Here is a 20,104-nt window from a genome sequence, read left to right as displayed (position 1 = left end):
ATATGGGTGGCACATGAAATATGTGTGTGCACAGTGGTGCAGATTTTCCCCAGGCTTATTGTTAGATGCCCCCAATTAAGTCCTAGTTAAGAACATTCTTCTCCACTGGCAAAGCTGAATCAGTTTGTAAACTCCTCAAGGTATATATCTCCAGTTGAAGATGCTTACAGGTGTCAGTGGCACAATCTAAATAGCCACAATCTAAATAGCTTCATATCAAGGAACCTAGTCTTAATTAAAGAAAGCTGAGCAAAAGAAGCTTCTCTTAGAGCAAGGGTTCTCCAACCTTTTCCTCATGTGGACCTCATTTCACCACATAACTTAATCATAATCGTGCACACCAGTTTCCATTTGTGATGGTATAATGCTTTTGTGGCATCTACAATAGCTGTTTACATTCAAGATTTTAAACCAATCAAAGGCCTTAGATCATGTTACGCCTCTTAACCTCCTTCCCCCCACAATTCGAAGGGACGACTAGAGGGCTGAGGAGGGAGCGGGTGGGAGGGCACTAATATACCTACTCTTCCAACTATTTTTATGCTTTCTGAACATGAATACACACACATTTGTCGTTTTTTAAGTGCACACCTCAAAATGAAAAAATATGCCATGCATACTCAGTACACAGCTTTCAAATGGTCACAACTTTAGTTAAAAAGCAATGTTTTTCAACCCCAAAAAAGCACAAGTTGTTGTTAAAGCTTATTTCCATGTCAACTTTTACCTTCAGTCAATTTTGATAAGGCAATGTTAAATACAAAATATGTTTTTAAAAAATTGTTTGAATTAAGAAAAGTGTATGTCATTCTCTCAGTCAAAAATAATAGAATGAATTTTATTGAAACTTTTTATAAAGAATTCACCTTTGGACAGAGACCAAGTATGGAAAAATAAATGGTGTATGTTTTCGAAAGTTATGAACATGTGAAAACAAGGGGCTATAGTGAAAAGTATTTTTAATTATAGCAGTTGCTATTGGTGCTCATAATAATGATATTTCCTACTATTCCCATCTGTCTTCCTTCATAATAGTTGATTGCCTAGAAGGATTAATAGTAGATAAAGTAGACACAAAGCAATTTTTAAAACTGCTCTGCATATTTTGTTGTTGTATTTTTATTAGCTCAGCAATATACTTGAAGTGCTGCATAAGGAATTTGTCAGAACTTAAGCAAAATTTAAACCAAATTTGTTAGCACATTTGAAACAACTTTTTACATCACTATTACTTTCCATACATTACTTTCCATACATTATTACTATACTGTATAATATTTATTTTAAAAAACTAAGTAGAATTACTGTGATGTGCATGTGCATGATATTTTTTTGCTGTAACCATTATTCTTCCCACCCCATCTACTCCCTGATGGTCAGGGCTGCCCAGAGGATTCAGGGGGCCTGGGGCAAAGCAATTTTGGGGGCTCCTTCCAATAAAAAAAAGTTGCAATACTATAGTATCATGTATTTGGAAATGTAAAAAATAACCAGTGAAATACATTCAAAAATTAATTTTTAATAATTTGAAAATACACCTCTACCTTGATATAACGCTGTCCTCGGGAGCCAAAAAGTCTTACCGTATTATCGGTGAAACCGTGTTATATTGAACTTGCTTTGATCCATCGGAGTGTGCAGCCCCACCCCCCCGGAGCACTGCTTTACCACGTTATAGCCAAATTCGTGTTATATTGGGTCATGTTATATCGGGGTAGAGGTGTACACGCAATACATGATTTAAAAACATTAAATGCTTTAATGGTATGTATACATTTGCAATTATATAATGGGCTGTCGCTGGGTGATGGTGATGGTTGGTGCCAATGGGCTGTTGCCCAGGGCTGGGTGGAGAGCTGGGCTCTGGGTCGGGGGGTGCCCGGTTCACAGGGGATGGGCTCAGAGCTGGGGGTCAGGGCTGTGGGGGGATGGGGTCGGGGAGTGCCTGGCTCAGAGGGGCTGGGCTCAGAGCTGAGGGGTCAGGGCTGTGGGGGAGGGGCAGGGGAGTGTCCAGCTCAGAGGTTGTTACACAATCTTACTGTATTGGCACAAGGAAATAAGTAGATAAAGCATAAAAAAAATCATGCCAGACCACAGATGTTGCCGGACCAGAGAGTGCTGGACTAGAGAGGTTCAATCTGTACCAAACTGGAATTCCTTTTAATAGTGCTTGGGTAGTATAATGATAGATGCATTAGAAACACGCTGGATTAGATTAGCATAGATACTAATGGTAAGCACAATAAGAATTTTCAAATATTAGTGAGACATCAAGTAACTAAATAATAAGGGAGAAATGAATTGAGGGGAAATGTAAGACTGATAATAAGGATTCTTTAATGACTTTAGTCTGTTTCACATAAAACTAAAAAAAAACTATGGAAATTGTATCTCACAATTTACAACTATTATTGGGTTAAAAAATCACATAGGCTGTTTTCTAAACTCTCATGTATTAATGAAAAAATAGCAAAGTAATAGGCAGCTCCAGATAAAAAAAGTAGGAGAAAAATTGTTCAACACATTAAGGGCCAAATTTTGCCACCTTACTCACCTTGAATAATACCTTACTCTGCAGTTAATCCTATTGAAATCAATGGAACAAGCCAGGTAACAGTTACTATTCAACACCAAGGGTGGCAAAATCCAGCCCTATATACATTACTCCAGGAAGATTTGCACAATAATTTCAAAATTAGAAGCAGTTATAGCCAGTGTTTCTAGAACTACATTCCTGTGCAACATCTTTGAGGGACTCAGTGGATTGGAAGTCTTTCCACTTCAAGAGAATTATAGATCCAATTTGTGATGGGGTGTACCAGGCACTTTTAAGCCCCACTGCTGGAGTCCTCCTAGTCCTACCATATCCCACCCCAGAAAAGCAGCAGTATAGATGGGTCCTCCAGGCCTGCCAAGAGAGGCTGCAAGGAAGCAGCCAGTCAGAGTTCAGCAGGGTCCGTTAAAAGAAGCTGCAGGAGCTGAGCAGATCAGGCGTTGGCTGGGACCGGAAAGATTGGAAGGCTGTTATGGCGAGGAGGCCTGGGTGAGACCCTGCTCAGGCAGGGAACAGCTAGAGAATTTCAGCCCTGAGATAAGGGTGAAGAGGAAGGAGCTATGTGGGAAGTGGCCCAGGGAACTATTATAGCAGCAACTATTATAGGAAGCAGCACATGACTGCTATTTATAGGGTCCTTGGGATAGGACCTGGTGGTGCTGACTCCTACCACTGGAGTGGAGTGGAAAAGCATGGAGACGGAGACAAAAATGGGCTAGAGTTTAAACAGGCCCCGAGATGGGGCTGAAGACCCTGGAGAGGGCCAACTGTTTGTTGGACTGTGTTACCCCAGAAAGGGTTCATCCATTTTAGATTTTGTGTGACTTAGCAGGAGGGATGAGGAGGGCAACAGCTTACATGGGGCACTGCAAAAAAAGAGAGTGCAGATTTGTGCCCACCCAACAGGTGCTCATGAGAGGTGAGGGTACACCATCACACAATTCCATCAGGTTTACTCACATTGAATAATACCTTTGTGATGGGTTGGAGCCCCCTTCTGGGATGCCACCTGTTGTACTGGGATCTGGGATTTCGCTGAGCCTCTCTTGCTCAATCAGCCTTGGTTCCCTCTCCCTGCTTTGCTGAATTAGGCTCTCCGGCCTCTTGCTGCGCACACACACACACAGATAGGGCCATACCCCACTGCAGTCACAGACTGAAGTCAGCTCTGTGTGAAAGGACTCCCTTAGCACTCACAGGCACACCCCTTTTGGGAGATAAACCCCAAATAATACTGTCTGGCACTGTATAGAAAAATCTGCACAGCACAAGCTCATAAAAATCCACCTTCTTCCTCAATGTGAAGAGAGATGTGCATGACTTCTTGCCCCCCCCCACAGTTAGAAAATACATAAACTGAGTTCAATAATAAACAAAATACATTTATTAACTAGAAAAGGTAGATTTTTAGTGGTTAAAAGGATAGCAAACAGAACAAAGTAAATAAACTTAGTAAATAAACAAAGTAAACTTAGTAAATAAACAAAAGTTGCAAACTGAATTTAACACACTAGATAGGTAGGATACACATTAGCAAATTCTCGCCCTGAGTGATAAACAGGCTGGCAGATTCTTAAGGCACAAGTTGCCTTGGCTTTCCCAGGTTTTCATACGCAGGTTAAAGATCTTAGCCTGGGACCATCACTTCTCACAGTTCAGTCTTTGTTCCTCAGGTGTTTTCAGGTGTGTTGTTGTAGGGAGAGTGAGGACCCTTCATGTTGTCATTGTCCCTCTTTTATAACTTCCCCCCACTTGCTGGAAAGCTTTTTTGCTGTGACCTGGGTCAAACAGTTCCCATTGTGTAGAGCTATCTCTGAGAGGTTTGTATTGCACACAGTTCCTGGGGTGATCCTTAGGCTTGTGTGCATTTCTTCAATAAGTCACTAACATTGTTTGGCCTCATCCAACATAGCACATTTGAAATACAGAGACATGGACAATTCCCAGCTTCAGATACAAAAATGATACATGCATACAAATTGGATAAATACATTCAGTAAATCATAACCTTTCCAATGATACCTTACATGAGTCATCTTGCATAAAGTAGATCTCAGTTTTGTCATATCCATATCATAAGCATATTTCCATAAAGAGTATGGAGCGTAATGTCACAACCTTATTCCACAAATAGTCCCACTGAATTTTGCTCTGTTTTTGTACTGCATTACACAGGGTACCTAATATATAGGAAAGCAATAAATATTTGCTTAGGGACACAAACTCCTTTCAGAGATATTTCTTCTCATCTTGTCTTCCTCTTGCTGCATCCTGTCACTATCAGATGATACTGTGCTGCATCACCTCTCCTGATGAAGACCTGAGGTAACAGCCACTGAAATTGATGTGCTCCCCATTAAATTCACTTGAATAAATTGAGTAGAAATAAACTGCTGAACAGCTTAAAAAGTAACCCTAATCCTGTGATGAATCATTATGGGCCCAATTCTGTCACCTTTATTCACACTGAATAGTACCTTACCCCATAAATCATTCCACTGACCCACTTTATATTTCTGCCTCTGTACTCTTCTTACTTCTTTACAGATTGGGAATCCAGCATGATATAGAACTAAGGCAGATACTAAATCTGCTGAATTCTAGATTGAAGGATAGTGAAAAACCTGACTTGTAATAAAACACTTGACATGCGAACTCCTCCTATTGTTGAGAAGCACTGGCTTAATCTTTAAGGTTTATTTTTTACATTAGGACCCGCTATGCAGACCTTCAAGCTGGAGATGTGTTCAGTATATGTTGGAAGTCTTAACTTTGGTTTTAGTTTCGTAAAACTACTCCACAAGAGAATGAATCCCAACTGGATTTTTAGAGAATGAATCTCAGTTCACTAGTTTTCAAATATTAGTGTAATTACAATAAAATCATATATGCATTGTGGTTTGTACATTCTGTATTATTCGGAATCTGAAAATGTACAAGTATTTTATTAAAAAGTCAGATCTCAGTAGTATTACCCAATATGTATCCACTAACTGCAGACATGACAATTTGAAGATTATATCCATCCATTTTTGAGTTTTTATGCAATAGTTTCTTTTACAAACAGACCTAAGCCTAAGAAAACTTTAATAGCGTGATCACTTATTCAATAAAGTTTGCACACTTTTTGTGAAAATCTCTATAAATCTGGATTCTTTCAAATCCCCAGTTACTACTAAATGGTCAAGCAGCAGCATTAGCTAAGAATTTTTTTTATTATTTGTGCCTGGGTAGAAGGTTGCAATCTTTTCCTTCAAATACAGACCTCACCACAGCAATTCATTCTTTTATAATCTCTAAACAAGATTTAACGTTGTGTGCTCTACATGGAATACCTTTCTTGCTGAGTCAGAGTCCCAAGAGCTCTGACTTTCTTAAGAAATAAAAGTTTTTTTGTGATCTTATCCTTTTAGCCATCACTGGCTAACATCACTGGGTAACATTTTTTCTCACAGTTTTTAGTTCTCAGCCTTATGGAGCGTTATATCTCCTGTTACTCACAGAGGGCTAAATTGTGCAACCATTATTCATTTAGTGAACACTTTTACTCTCACAAGTAGCCTCATTGAAGTCACTATCCATATGGGTAAGTGCTCACCCAAAATAAAGGTTGCAAAATTTAGCTCACAAGAACTGTCAGCTGGTCATCATGGAAGGTTTTTCACCTGTCACTGTTGTCGCAATCTGATTCATAATTATGGCTCTGTATGGCCAATTGTCGGTCCACGGCCATCTTGTCCTGCTAAAAGGGCAAGGCAGTCTCCATCTTGGACCAGGTTCTTGTTGTATAGGAGAGGGCAGAGACTCAATCCTGCCCAGCAACACTGGCTGTGTATGCTCTCCTGTGTTTTTGTTTTTTTCTCTCTCCTGCTGGGCCATCTAAAGGTCAGGGTAGTTCTGTGTGTGGAGGCCTGATTCTGCCCAGCAACCTGTTTTTTTTGGGTCGGTCGTCTGGAGGTCAGGTTAATTCTGCCCAGAGACTCACTTTCCTGCTCTTTTTGGACCCAGTCATCTAGGGGTCAGGTTTGTTTACTCGTCAACTCCAGTGTGCCGTGTGCAAACCCTTCTGACGTGGGGTGGCAACAGCTCGAAACCTGAAGGGAGGAGGGACCACGGAGCCAATCAGATGCTGACACGAGGGAGTGAGACCTTTCTATAAAACTAGATTTCCCCCCAAAATTTGTGTGGAGCATCCGCGTGTTAGCTGAAGGACCTGATCACTCTTTCGGCCAGGGTCTCCTCCCGGTAAAGCGCGCTCGTGTCGTATCATTTGGATCCGTTGTCGTTTGGACCCGATCCCTGTCAGCTCGTCATGCTTCTGGTGTCTGTTCTGCTGGTCAGCTGCGCCTGGAGTGCGGTATTTGCTTTTTGATATCTGACAGTTAGCTTATTTAGCCTCTTCTTTTTTCCCCTCCCTAACTTGGTACCAAATATCTACTCAGGATATCAGAATTGTATTAGTGAGCTCAAAATTGCACAATTGTTTAGCTAGCTTGTATAATAGTTCTAGTTGTTATTAAATAGTTAATTGCAAACTGCTTTATGTGTTTGAATCACTGCTCTGTCTGTGTCCAGTGTGTGTGTGTGTTTAACTTGGGAGCTGCCTCTACTTAAAGGGTAGCTGACCAAGGGGGTCCAGTCCCCGCGGTCTGAGTGAGTGGAATCTGCCCAGCTGCAGCCGCACCACACTCTGGGTTTACCTTCTGTGTGAAAGCAAGGGTGGCTGAGGCAGTGGCCCGTGGGTCTCTTTTCTGTGTTTGCACCGGGCACCACCCTGACGAACCCGATTCCTATCTGTGTGATTGGTGTGTCTGCCTATCTGGTGTGGTGTGGTGAGCAGTATACAGTACATTGTTATTGGTTTGAATTTGCTTGCATTGTTTATCTGAGTCCCAGTTGGGAATTGCCTCCTCCCCCGGCCCAAGGTGTAAAGAAATCCCTAAATAAACGCAGCCACTTGGCTTTTCAGTGTTACCCTGGTCCTGTCTGTCTTTTCCTCACTCAATACCAAGCTTGAACGAACCCCCAGCTAATTCAGACAACTGTATATTTTCAGACTTCACTTAATCTTTCATCTCAAACCTTCATGTATACACAGGTTCATAATCCCACTTTACCTGTCTTACTAGAATATATTAAGAGGCAGGAGTCAGCATGCAATGGGATGAGATACAGTATGCAGTTCACCAGGGAGAAGCCAAATGGAGTAAGCTGTGAATGGAAAAGAGAAGATAGAATTATGGGGAAGGAAAACTTCCTCCTCAGAATGGAGCACATCCAGTAGTCTGGACATTACTCCTGTTTCCCCACACACAGGGGACAGCTTGACTTTATCCTTCTTTCCTTCCTCTTTTAAATTCAGACTCCCTCTTCTGGAATGGTGCAGCCCAGCTTTTGACTCAGGAGATTACTTCCATATCTTAAATTGCATAGCTAAGTAGAAAACATGAATAAAATAATTATAGACTGTAGGATTAATAGAACGAAAGTCATAACATTATAATTTTATCAGGAATGTTTGGTTATGTAGTGAAGTCCAGACTAGTGAATGCCCTCCATTATGAGAAATAAAAATTATAGGCAAGAAAACTAACTTTCTCTTACTGATACATGGGCATCCTGGAGTCTGGACATTATTCCTGGGAAGAAGCAAGCAGTAAGAGCCAATTTGTAGGTAGGAAAGAAACATTAAATATATCCCACTAGGAAAAACAAAAATGGAAAACTTACTTGGTTTACTTTTTGTCATTTCACTTTTATTTAAGAACATAAGACTGGCCATAGCTGGTCAGACCAATTGTCCATCTAGCCCAGTATCCTGTCTTCCAACAGTGGCCAATGTCAGGTGCTTCAGAGGGAATGAACAAACCAGGGCAATTTTATGAAGTGATCCATCTCCTGTTGTCCAGTCCCAGTTTCTTGCAGTCAGAAGTTTAGTGACACCCAGAGCTTGGGTGACATCCCTGACCATTTTGGCTAATAGCCATTGATGGACCTATCCTCCATGAATTTATCTATCCTTTTTTGAACTCACATATACTTTTGGCCTTCATAACATCCCATGGCAACAAGTTCTATAGCAGGGGTTGGCAACCTTTCAGATGTGGTGTGCTGAGTCTTCATTTATTCACTCAAATTTAAGGTTTCGCATGCCGGTAATACATTTTAATGTTCTTAGGAGGTATCTCTCTATAAGTCTATAAACTATTGTTGTATGTAAAATAAACAAGTTTTTTAAAATGTTTAAGAAGTTTCATTTAAAATTAAATTAAAATGCAGATCTTATCAGTTTAGTGCAGTGGTTCTTAAGCTGGGGTGCACACCCCGCCTGGGGCAGGGCCGTTGCAAGGATATTTTGTGCCCTAGGCGAAACTTCCACCTGGTGCCCCCACCCCCACCCTTGCACATCAGTTCATTGAGGGGCAAATCCCAACAAGCCTTTATAGACCCCAGAGGCCAACCTGCCCAGGGGCCAGCCATGCCCAGGGGCTGCTCCGCAGACCAGGTTCCCCCCTCCCCGCCCCCTGAACTACTCTAGAGGGTGCAGAGCCCCCCGCCCCCACGAACCCTCCCCATCCCACCCAGGTGGCCCCTGCCCTGAGTTCACTGGCTTTGCTGGGCTTGGGCCGCTGCAGTAGCTCGGCAGGGAGGAGCTGCCTTCCAGAGGCACCAGAGAGCCAGAGCGTCCTGCTTGCGGCAGCAGCGAGCCCCAGCCATGGAGGAGCTGGCACGGTGCAGGGGGGCAGCAGCCCTGCAAAGGCAGCGGTGCCACTAGTAGGGAGCAGCCGCGCCCCCTGCCCCTCCTGCCCAGGCTGCAGCCCGGCGCCCCCCTGGGGGCTCCTGCAGGCTGCAGTGGATGTATGTGGGCATCAGCCCCCCATAAGCCCCCCAGCTCCCCCCTCACCTAGGGTTACCATATTTCAACAATCAAAAAAGAGGGGAGAACCCTGCCCTAGCCCCACCCCCATCCACTCCCTCCCACTTCCCACCCCGACTGCCCCAGTCAGAACCCCCAAGCCCCCCTGCTCCTTGTCCCCTGACTGCCCCCTCCAGGGACCCCTGCCCCAACTGCCCCCCAAAACCGCACTCCCTACCTAAGCCTCCCTGCTCCTTGTCCCCTGACTGCCCCCTTCTGAGACCCCGCCCAGGACCCTACCCCCTACCTGTCTCCTGACTGCCCCAACCCTTATCCACACCCCCGCACCCAGACAGACCTCCAGGACTCCCACACCCCATCCAACTGCTCTCCGCCCCTTGACAGGACCCCCAGAACTCTCGACCCATCCAACCTTCCCCCTGCTCCCTGACTGCCCCCCGGGATTCCCCTTACCAGGCCCATGCCAGTTAGGGGGGAGGGATAGCTCAGTGGTTTGAGCATTGGCCTGCTAAACCCAAGGTTGAGAGTTTAATACTTGAGGGGGCCACTTAGGGATCTAGGGCAAAAATCAGTACTTGGTCCTGCTAATGAAAGCAGGGGGCTGGACTCAATGACCTTTTAAGGTCCCTTCCAGTTCTAGGAGATAGATAGGTATATCTCCAATTATTATTATTATTTTATTTATTTTTAGACGCTAGCTCCACGTGGAGGCAAAACACACTGCCGGGCTGCTCTGCACACAACCCCTCCCCCACAGAGTGCTGAGGCTGCGGGAGGGGCATTTCTGGGAGCCACAGAACCCGAGCATGGTGAGTGGGGAGCTGCGGGGCGTGCCTGCCCAGGCTGTGGCCCGGTGCCCCCCTGGGGGGTTCCTGCAGCGGATGCATGCGGGTGGCAGTCCCCGTGTGCCCACCAGTTCCCCCCTTTCTGCGCTCGGGCTCTGTGGCTCTCGGGAGTGTGAGCCGCCGCCGCCGCCCCTCCTGCAGCAGGCTCAGGGCCCCGCACCCCGGCGACTCACACTCCTGGGAGTGGTGAGGGGGGAGCTGGGGGGCACGCCTGTCGCAGGTCTGGGGTCCCAGCCGCCGGCCCTGCTCAGCCTTCTGCTGGCCTGGGGTTCTGTTCACTCAGCCGGCAGCAGGCTGAGTGGGGCTGGCAGCCGGGACCCCGGCTGGCAGCACATGCCAGGCAAAATCGGCTTGTGTGCCACCTTTGCTATATTCTTCTTTTGTTTCCATTCCAGATCCTGTCCCACACTACACTTTCATTGATTTCAATGGGATGAGGATTTCTCTCTGATTATAGAGCTCTGTCTTCCCAGAAGCATTCTTTCCCCTCTTTTTTTCCAAGCTGCCACTCTTAAAATCTTTGCTCTGAGCATTTGTGCTAAGTGGGTAGGTTTTGTATGAAGAGAGATTAAAAATACTGGGACTTCTCAGCTTGGAAAAGAGATGACTAAGAGGCGATATGATAGAGGCCTATAAAACCATGACTGGTGTGGAGAAAGTGAATAAGGAAGTTTTATTTACTTCTTTACAGGTTTCAGAGTGGTAGCTGTATTAGTCTGTATCAGCAAAAACAACAAGGAGTCCTTGTGGCACTTTAGAGACTAACAAATTTATTTGGGCATAAGCTTTCATGGGCTAAAACCCACTTCATCAAATGCATGGAGTGGAACATACAGTAGGGACATATAAATACACAGCATATGAAAAGATGGGCGTTACCTTACCAAGTGGGGCGTCAGTGCTAATGAGCCAATTCAATTAAGCTGGAAGTAGGCTATTCTCAACAGTTGACAAGAAGAAGTAGAAATCACTTTTGTAGTGTTAATGAGGCCAATAACCAAGGATCCACAATGAAATTAATAAGCAGAAGGTTTAAAACAAATAAAAGGAAGTACTTCTTCACACAATGCACAATCAACATATGGAACTCATTACCAAGGGGTGGTGTGAAGGCCAAAACTATAACAAGGTTCAAAAATGAATTAGATAAGTTCCTGGGGGATAGGTCCATCAATGACTATTAGCCAAGTGGGTCAGGGATGCAACCCTATGCTCTGAGTGTTGCTAGCCTCTGATTGCCAGGATTGGACATCACAATGAATCACTCGATGGTTGCCTTTTCTGTTCATTCCTTCTGGGGAACCTGGCATTGGCCACTGTCAGAAGACAGGATACTGGGCTAGATTGACCATTGGTCTGACCTAATATGGCCATTCTTTTGTTCTCAATCATTCCTTCTGCCATTTGGTAGCATTTACTGGGAAGTGAAGCAGGAAGCCAGCTTTCAGTCTCATCCATAGGTTGAAAGGATTATATGTAACCAGGGTATATATGGAGTGATATTTTCCCATGATGTCCAGTATCAAGATAGGGAGCAGAATGTTTGGAGTCATGACCCTTTAGCAGGTGAATAATAAATTAATAATATAATCCATAAAAATACTTAGTATGCATACAGGGTCTTTTCATCTATAAATCTCAAAGTCAGACATACTATTGGAAGCAGCAGGTTCTGGAAGGGTCTATGGCAGTATGGCATGGTGAGAGTGACATGAGAACTTGAATAGAATAGAAAGTGACTGGAAAAGGGAGACAAGAAGAAGCCAGCAGAATCAGGGAGAAAGAGAGTGCAGAGAAAGGGAAATGGAGTCAAGTCCCCAAGAACTTTTTTTTTTAATTCTCTCTTTCTCTAACACATTGCAGATGCTATTGGATGTGCATGGATTATCATATGCCCCCCTCACCAGTTGTTGATTAATGAAGCTAAACACATTGAGCCCTTTAAATTTTGTTGCATAAATCCATCCCTCTAATCCAGAGGGACTGCCCCTTCCACAGAAAAACAAGTGGTTGGGCCCTGAAAAGGAGGACAATGTGTTTGGGCAAATTTTTAGTCTGTGGAGGTTGTCTGGCACCACAGAGCAAACAGGGCTTTGGCCCTCAGAACCTGTGGATCTCAGGAATCTGCCAGAGGTTCAGGGCCATTCTGTCTCTGCATCAAGTCTCAGTCCTCCATTAACTTCCTGGGAGCTCAGTGCAGAATAATTCATAGGATTGTTGGACCAGACACAATCTTTTAAATATGTGTTTGTACAGCCCCCAGCATAATGGGGCCTTAGTCCTGAATGAAGTCCCTGGATTCATACACAAAACCTTGTCACTAGAGGGTGCTGATATTGCTTCCTGAATGCAAAAGGAACATATTGAGAATGACAAGGAAAAATAATTTAAAGTTCTCATATGCTGTCTGACATCCAGTGTGTTCCATAGTTCACAGAAAGAGATTTTGTATACATATATACAATGTCATGAAATCAACTAAGGATTTTTCTACATCACTTATACAATTCTACACAAATAGGTCACCCAGTAAAATGGACTTTTGCATGTGATATGGGAGAATATAACTAATAGGCAGGATGTGGCCCCTTTAAATCTCTGTGTTCTATTTGGTTGCCCAGGACAACTCCTGTAAACATCAGTGAAACAATATATGGTCTTTTAAAAAGCTGGGAACTGAACCTGATGGAAAAGGTTAGGTCATTTCAGGACTGATTGAGTTAACTGTGAGTACACACCTGTACTAAGAGGCTGTATAATTTTTTGGGCTGCTTTGACATTCTCTTGCAATACCCTTCTTTATGTTTCTGGGTTTTTACATGTGATATATGATAGATATATGCATTGTGTTTTTAGGTGAAATCCTTATTTTATTTTCTATATTGCTGTGCTATTTATACTTATAAATTAATGTATATTTGGCTCCAAATTACTTGAAATTAAATGTTTTTAACTAGGAAAGGAACAGCATTGAAAATGACTAATCACCCTGCTGCTGTCATTCTGAGAGTGTGATTTTATTGTTTCCTGTTAGAGAAGGGCTTGGAGAGAAGTTGAAGAGCCTCTTCACCTCTTAGGTGCAAGATACAACATGTTCGTTGGAGGCATCTACAAATAATAGTAAAAATAAATGACACTTTTGTGATATTAGTAAGTAACAATAGAGGCATTAAGAACTAACTAGAGGAAAAATGTTTCAAATCTTGGTCCTGCTGGGACAAATCTCCAGATTCCTCATCACATTTGGTCCTGTGCATCTAGAAAGACTATGATTGTGATATCCTTGTGTGCTATTGTATCATGATGCCACAATTACTGAAACATTTAGCCATTATTGTTCTTGATATTTTAGGGCAAAATTATCCTTTCAGATGGGATTATAGGAAATGTAGTTCTGGATCAGATGAATGGTCCATCTAGTCTGTTATTCTTTCTCTGGGAGTGCTTAGTAGATGCTTCAGAAGAATACATATTTTGTACAATGTGCTGTGTCTCCTTCGGTGGCTTCCATATATATACTGTGGTAGTGTATATATAAGGGGTCACCTGGTATCTTTTCATAGATAAATTAGCCAGATGGTAAAGCATGCATCCAAAGCCCTGTGAATTCTCTTTCATAAAATTAAACTGCCCCTAGGAAGGGTTTAGCTCAATGTGGGGATGGATAGGTGTGCAGCCTTTGAGGGGAGGATATCGAAATCCACCCTGCCTGTAGATTCTGAACCATCCATTGACAATCCTCCCCTTCCCTTTGACCAGCAGCTCAAACTCCTAAGGGAACTGTGCTGTCATTGGCTATCTTCCACCTTCTTCCACAGGGGTAGAAAGCATGGAGGAGAACTTACTGCTGGTTCTATTAGTAACCTCAGAGCAGATTTCTGCCTGATTTCCCAGGAATTAAGCCACAGAGTGGCTGTTCTGCATTCCCACAGCTATATGCTATTGGAGCGGAAGAGCCTTTGCAGTATCTGAGGTCAGAGTATACAATGAAGCAGCTGTTTGCCTTCTGTATGTCTGGGGCCTTTCCTGCTAGATTTTGCTCCTCTCCACAGCATGTGGTAGATAGCTTTGGAAAAGTTGGGACATATGCTCCTTTCTGAGATCCTTTGGGATGAAAGATGCTAAATAATTAATATAACGTTACATTTATAATTATCATTTTTTGTTTTATTATATAACACAAGCTGTGTTACAGTACACTATAACTACATTTCACTCTTTACTGACATATCTCCAAACAATGATTTTATTGTCTTAAATAATATTGTGAAAAAATTAGCTATTTACGGAACAGAGTTTACTGAAAATCATTACTGACTCGGGTATAGTAGGAAGATTTCAAAAAAATTACAGCTGCTGCAATGTTACTTAGACTTCCATATTATCTCTTTAAAAATGGGCTTTAAAAACATTATTCTGAAAGTCCTAATCATAATGGCAAAGGCTACCAAACTATTTTATAAATGGCTATTCTCAAAATAAGGATGCTTTAAAACAGAGAATACATGGTATTCCACTACCACCCCCTAGTGCTGCTAAACAAAAACACATTTTCACCATTTTTCAAAGAAGCATTCTATTGCATTACATGTGTTACTTTTAAGGAAACAGCTCACTTTGCTTGAATAATGTAGACTAAATACTAAATTCTTCATCACCTTACAACTGATAGCAATTCATTTCATGTTCTGTTTGACTCTATAGAAATGGCCTCTTTTTTAAATGAACTTCCTATAAAGATACTAAGAAATTATTTGCTATATTTGGAGGGTCTGAGATTTCCTGTGAATTGGCATTATGTTTATCGGTTTGAAAACTAGAAATTCCTGATGTGAATAGCAAGTATGCATGATTGGTCTGAAAGGGAGAGGTGAGGAAAAAAATGTATGTCTAGAAAAGTCATATGAATTTGATCAATAGACATGTGGTGCAAAGTTTTCTTGCATACAAAAGTTTAGCAATCTTCTGGGGGGAGGGGAATTTGAGTGCTTTAAATCACCTTTTCATCTCCCAGAATCTGAGCATTGGTGCAGCCTGTGGTGTAGGTTAGGCTTGGTCTACACTTAATTACATTGACATACCTGTGTTGATCAAGGATGTAAAAAAGCCACACCCCTGATGGACATAGCTGTAGTGAACTAACACCCAGCATGGATGCGGAAATGTAGGTGGAAGAATGCTTCTGTTGATGTAGCTAAGGCCTGGTCTAGGCTTAAAACTTAGGTCGACATAGCCATGGTGCTCAGGGGTATAAAAACCCATATCCTGAGTGCTATCCTATGCTAACCTAACCCCGGTTTAGATGCAACTAGGTCATCGGAAGAATGCTTCCACTGGCCTAGCTACCATAGCTCAGGGAGAAGGTGTTCCTAGAGTGACCGAGAAACCCCTTCTGTCACTGTAGGCTATGTGTACAGTATGCAGTTATGCTGACATAGTGATAGTGCCGTAGCTATGCGGCTACAGTCCTCGTAGTATCAACACCACCAAACTTTGTTCAGGGAGGTGGTGTTCTTACACTGAAGGAAAAAACCCTTCCACTGGTGTAGACTTATGTCTACACTGTGGGATTATGCCAGCAGAGCTATGATGCTACAGTCTCTGAAGTGTAGGCATACCCTAACAGCGACCCTAATTTACAGCAATGTACAGGGAAGCCTATGTATTTCTGTTGCCCAAAATTTGCTGGAATGCAGTTCTCTGGCCACTCCCACTTCTGTGCACCCCCCGCCCCCCAGTCCTTAGTCTTAGAGGCTGAAAAGACAGATAGTCCATGTCTACATATGCACATGTAGAACTTGTGCCTGGAGAATTACACAAGGAGCTGCTCTGTCCCCTTGATGTCCCCTGTATGCCAGTGGAGCAGAGTAATGGGGCTGTAGTAAGGTTTAAAAACTGGCCTCTGTCATTCTTAAGGTATGAACAGCTTTTACTTTAAAAAATAATTGGAGTTAACATTACATAACAGCAAAGAGACTGCTGTAAGCTTCAGCTAGCCCAGTGGTCCCCACCGTGGTGCCCGCCGGGGCATTTATGTGCGCCCGCCTAGTGCCCAGCAGAGGAGAGAAGCCATGGCCCCGTGCCTGACGGGGACAGAGAACTCAGGCTGCGGGTGTGGTGTTCTCTGTTCCCGGCAGGCGTGGGGCCCGCCTAGTGCCCAGCAGGGGAGACAAGCTGCGGCCCCACGCCTGCCGGGGACAGAGAACTCGGGGGCTGCAGGCTGCGGGCGCCGGTTTTCTCTGTCCTCGCAGCTTCTCTCCAGCTTCTCTCTTTCCTCTGGATTAATATATTATGTAATATTTAATATGATGATTTTCGTATTATTTAATGTACAAATACAAAATAAGCCTTGAAAAATTGTTGGCACCCGCCACACTCTTCTGAAAACATGAATGTGCTACTGGCCACAAAAAGGTTGGGGACCACTGAGCTAGCCACAGTTTGTTCTGCCTCCTTGCAGTCCAAAACCCCGCCTCCTAAAATGGAGAAGAAATTAACTTTGGCCTCTGCAGCCACACTCGGCATCTTAGGATATTATGGTTATGATCTGGGTGAAACCTTGTTATGGGGCAAGTTAAAAACTCACTGAGATTGATGGGTGTAGCGTCACCTATCAATTAACATAACTGGAGGGATAAGTTAATTAAAAGCTGCCACCTAAGACAAAAGCATTATTTGAATTTGCCTAGGAGGTTGGGGCTAGTGGGTGTGAGTGTGAACAGAACACAGAAAACCAAGGAGTGAGACAGCCTAAAGGAGCAGCTGAAAGCATGGAGTAGGACCTTGTGAGAAGCCAGGGAGGAGGTTTCAGGAGTGCAGGCTGAAAAGAGGGTTCTTGGTACTGTGAGCAGAAGAAGCTGTTTTCTGCTATTTGATTCCTTCTATGCTCAGACACACAGGACTTTGTACATTTTTATACATAAATAAAACTGTGTCAAAGAAATATCTATCACCAATTTCTCCTCCTAAGTGGGTGGGATGGGATGGGTCTTACTATAAAAGTTAGATATTAACTCTATTATAATATCAGCATTTATATAGCATTTTACATTTTCAAAGGTCTGTACAGACATATCCAGCTTCTGCAAAGTTAATTGAGTATCCCCATTTCATAGAGGAGGAAATAGAGGCAGAGAAGTGAAAGGTATGTCTATGACCACACAGCAAATCACTGGCAAAGTACAGAATGATTTTCATAGTCCCATTCTAGTCCTTAGTAAAATGTTTGTCTTCATCACAAAAATCAATGCACAATTCTGCACAGCTAGCAACCATTGCTTAAGAGACCAAAGACTTAAGTTTTCAGAGCTGTTGCAAGTTGGTTGGAGGTTGACCTGCATAGGGAAGTTTTCACAACATATGCCTAGCCTTTGTCCATTATTATAAAATCCATCATCTTAATGAACAGAACATTCACACAGGACAATAAATTGAACTTATTGAAGTTCCTTGACAGTGAATGTTAGCTAACTATGCATGCCAGATTTTAGATTATGGTCCTGCACATGTTGCTATTCTGATTAATCAGATAGCTGTCTTTCAGTAATGTAAGACTTTGAGGAAAAATAATTAATCATTTTTCATTTTTATGTAGCATTAGACATTCTTTGCATTTCAAAAAAATGTGAAGAATTTAACTGCAACTGAAGTTTCCCAGAAATAGATTTACTAGTTAACTATTGCATGAATTGTGTGCATTATGAAAACCAAAGATATTAGAGTCAAATTACTATTTTAAAATCTGGCTTTATTAAAAGACATGCCAACCATAAATTAATCCAAAAGTGTCCTTAGGATCCCAACATTTCTTAGGATCAAGAGAGGGGCTGTATGATCTAGTGAACTGAGCATAGGAGTGGAATCCTGGAACAGTTCTACTCCTGGTTCTGCCAGTGACTCATTGGGCTACATTCAAAAGTGATATGTAAGGTATGTAGTAAATTATATTAACACTGAATAAGATTCCCTCAGACTGATCTCTGAGTATGGTTTACTGTGTGGTCTTGGGCAATTAACTTTTCTGGCTGTGATGGACATTGGAACAGGGTGCTCTACTAAGTGCAGGATGGCATCTCCTCATGGTCACTCTGCAGAATAGCTCACCAGCTCAACCTCACTTCCCCCAGTTGCACACTGTGCTCCATCTCTCACTCCATAAACTGCTGCTGCCTCTTCATGACTCAGCCCTCCAGCCAGGTCACTACATGTGTTTTCCCCTTCCAGGTACTAGAGGGTTTCAAAATCTCTAGCCACACTAGCAGTCTGAGGTAGTCTTCCCATTCATTGCTCCCTCAGCGGCCAGCACATGAGCCCAGGCCAACCCTTCAGCCAGCAGTCAAGGTTTATTCCCTTTTAGACCTTACTGCCTTTTCCTAAACCCTCTCCTACCATCTGGCACTCCCCACTCTGTGGGGTTTACCAACATCTTAATTCCCTCCCTGGGAATAACAATGGGTTACCTGTCCCTACAGCTACCAAATACTTCTCCCAGGGAGTGACTACAGGCTTCCCCAGTAGCTCCCTTCTGCTTCCAATTTCCTATCTTTATAGTCCCATCCCAGCTTGTTGTTCCTCCTTAGAGGGGCTCCCTTACTCAGTCAAGGAATTACTTGGCCACCTGATTCCCCAGCTGTGGCTTGTTCGGCTAATTAGCTCTCCGCTCACTCTGCATTAACCCTTTCTGGGTAACTGTGAGGTGAACATCCCATTACATTGGCCCAAATTCATGCCTAGAACAATACCACAGAGCTGGGAGGAATTTGAATCTCTGTGTCTGTTCCCCCATCTGTAAAATGGAGATAACAATGCTGCAAGGAACATTATACAATGTTTGTACAGTGTTGTTAAGTAGAATTATTAAAAGACACCTGATTATTTAGGTCAAGCTTCTCTAAAATTTTTAGGGTTCTAGATTCATTTTATCTGTAACCAGGGCTTTCAGTGGTTCTCCTATCCTAAATTTAAATGAGCTGCAGGCAGCTTCAGAGGCTTCAGCCATGAAAATAAGTCTCCATTTTCCCCCTCAAATTAAACCAAATGATATTTGTAAGAGAAGGAAGATTTAGAAACCACGCTTGGTCATGAAACATGTATATTCATTGCCATTTCTAAGAAGGGTCATGGTGACAGCAGCAAAATCTCATACAAAACAGTCATTATGTCTTCACAAATCAAACTGCTGGCCTGATGGGTCTCTTCAGATTTATGGCAATGTATTTTATATTCCTATCACCTAATAAGATGCAGCTGTAACAGTGACCGAGAACTGATAAAATATACTTTGCAAAAGAACACGCTGACTACCATGTTTTACACAGCAAGATACATCCTGAGAAGTGTGAAGCACCAAAACTTCTGTGGGGTTGGAGGCCCTGTCTATTCCCTCATTTCATCTTGATGATCCATCATCAGAACAACAGCTCTTCCATTCTCTGTTGTCTACTGACAAGCCTGAAACAGTACTGGCAGAAGCAGCTGTTCAAGCACCTCTACATTTAGCCAACATTCCAGCAATGGTATAGGCAGTACTGGCTAATGCTATATGCTCTCATTCCAGCTTGTGGATGGATAGTTTATGTGCAGTAAGCGTATTGCAGTTTCATTATTTTGAGGGACCAGCATTGATTCATAGATTTCATCGCCAGAAAGGTCCATTATGATCATCTAGTCCAGGGGTTGGCAACCTTTCAGAAGTGGTGTGATTTAAGGTTTCGCGAGCCAGTAATACATTTTAACATTTTTAGAAGGTCTGTTTCTATAAGTCTATAATATAGAACTAAACTATTGTTGTATGTAGAGTAAATAAGGTTTTAAAAATGTTTAAGAAGC

General features: G+C 42.9%; 1 protein-coding gene across 5 annotated transcripts in view; it reads left to right on the top strand.

Moving 5' to 3' along the window:
- Positions 1–12,899: 12,899 nt before the first annotated feature.
- Positions 12,900–20,104, top strand: part of TTLL7 (tubulin tyrosine ligase like 7) — a 122,253-nt gene continuing 115,048 nt past the window's right edge. For 4 of the 5 annotated variants that reach the window (XM_045026213.1, XM_045026211.1, XM_045026214.1 and 1 more), the window contains exon 1: positions 12,900–13,002. The gene's annotated coding sequence lies outside the window, so the exon portion shown is untranslated. The remainder of the gene's footprint in view (positions 13,003–20,104) is intronic. The other variant, XM_045026212.1, reaches the window with a different exon arrangement.

This window comes from Mauremys mutica, chromosome 8 (assembly GCF_020497125.1).
Source record: "Mauremys mutica isolate MM-2020 ecotype Southern chromosome 8, ASM2049712v1, whole genome shotgun sequence".
Taxonomy (NCBI): Eukaryota; Metazoa; Chordata; order Testudines; family Geoemydidae; genus Mauremys; species Mauremys mutica.
The sequence above is the reverse complement of the archived record's forward strand: the minus strand, read 5'-3'. Positions and strand labels throughout refer to the sequence as shown.